We start from the raw sequence: 1,438 nt of genomic DNA on the forward strand, positions 1-1,438 counted from the left end.
TTAAGATTACCCCACTGTGTGTGTCCTATGAACTTGGATCCATGACTACTTGGTAAAGAACTCTCCACAATTGTTATATTTGTATTTTCTCGCCTGTGTCTGTTCTCTGAGGCAAACTGAGTTAGGACATTTTCTTGAAAACCTTTCCATTTATTTTTCCTACATATGATTTCTCTCCTCTTTGTGTGTGAGCGTGTGTGTCTGTGTGTTTTGTGTGTTTTATGATGAACCCTGAGCTGTGTCTTGTAGTTGGAGGACTCCACATCTGCTTTATCATAAGGTTTCTATCCTGTATTGGTTCTGTATTGAAATTTCAATTTTCTTACAGATCAAAGACTTTCCCCATTTGGTACAATCCTAAGTTATTTCATTTGTGTGAATCAACTTATGTGTGTTAAGCTATGACCTCCAGGTCTTTCCACACTGGTTGCATTCATAAGGTTTCTCTTCTTGTGGTCTGTGATGGATGTTAAGTTGTGCCTTCCAGGTGAAAGAATTTCCATGCCTGCTACATACATAACATTTCTCTCTGGTGGGGTTTTTTCTGATGGACAGAAAGGTGTATGTTCTGGGTGAAAGACTTTCCACATAGCTTGCTTTCATAAAATTTCTCTCCTGTGTGTGCTCTCTGGTTGACAGTAACGTGTAGATCTTAGCTGAAATACTTTCCACACATATGACATTCATAAGGTTTCTTTCCTGTGTGTTTTCTGATGGGCAGTAAGGTATGACTTCTTGGTGAAAGACTTTCCACATACGTTACATTCATAAGGTTTCTCTCCTGTGTGTGTTCTCTCATGGACAGTGAAGTTTAGCTTCTGGGTGAAAGACTTTCCACACACGTTACATTCATAAGGTTTCTTTCCTGTGTGAGTTCTCTGGTGGACAGTAAGTTGTGACTTCTGGGTGAAAGACTTTCGACACACGTTACATTCATAAGGTTTCTTTCCTGTGTGTGTTCTCTGGTGGTCAGTAAGGTTTGACTTCTTGGTGAAAGACTTTCCACAAATGTTACATTCATAAGGTTTCTTTCCTGTGTGTATTCTCTGATGGAAAGTGAGAGTTGACTTCTTGGTGAAAGACTTTCCACACGTGTTACATTCATAAGGTTTCTCTCCTGTGTGCGTTCTCTGGTGGACAGTTAAGTGTAGCTTCTGGGTAAAAGACTTTCCACACACATTACATTCATAAGGTTTCTTTCCTGTGTGTATTCTCTGGTGGACAGTGAGAGTTGACCTCTGGGTGAAAGACTTTCCACACATATTACATTCATAAGTTTTCTCTCCTGTGTGTGTTCTCTGGTGGTCAGTAATACTTGCCTTGCAGGTGAAAGACATTCCACAAATGTTACATTCATAAGGTTTCTTTCCTGTGTGTATTCTCTGATGGAAAGTGAGAGTTGACTTCTGGGTGAAAGACTTTCCACACATATTACATT

At 39.8% G+C, this 1,438-nt stretch overlaps 1 pseudogene; it reads right to left on the reverse strand.

Annotated features, from left to right (window-relative positions):
• Positions 1–399: 399 nt before the first annotated feature.
• LOC106001699 overlaps positions 400–1,438 on the reverse strand; it is a 6,853-nt pseudogene continuing 5,814 nt past the window's right edge.

The sequence above is a fragment of the Dipodomys ordii genome, unplaced genomic scaffold (genome assembly GCF_000151885.1).
Source record: "Dipodomys ordii isolate 6190 unplaced genomic scaffold, Dord_2.0 Scaffold371, whole genome shotgun sequence".
Taxonomy (NCBI): Eukaryota; Metazoa; Chordata; class Mammalia; order Rodentia; family Heteromyidae; genus Dipodomys; species Dipodomys ordii.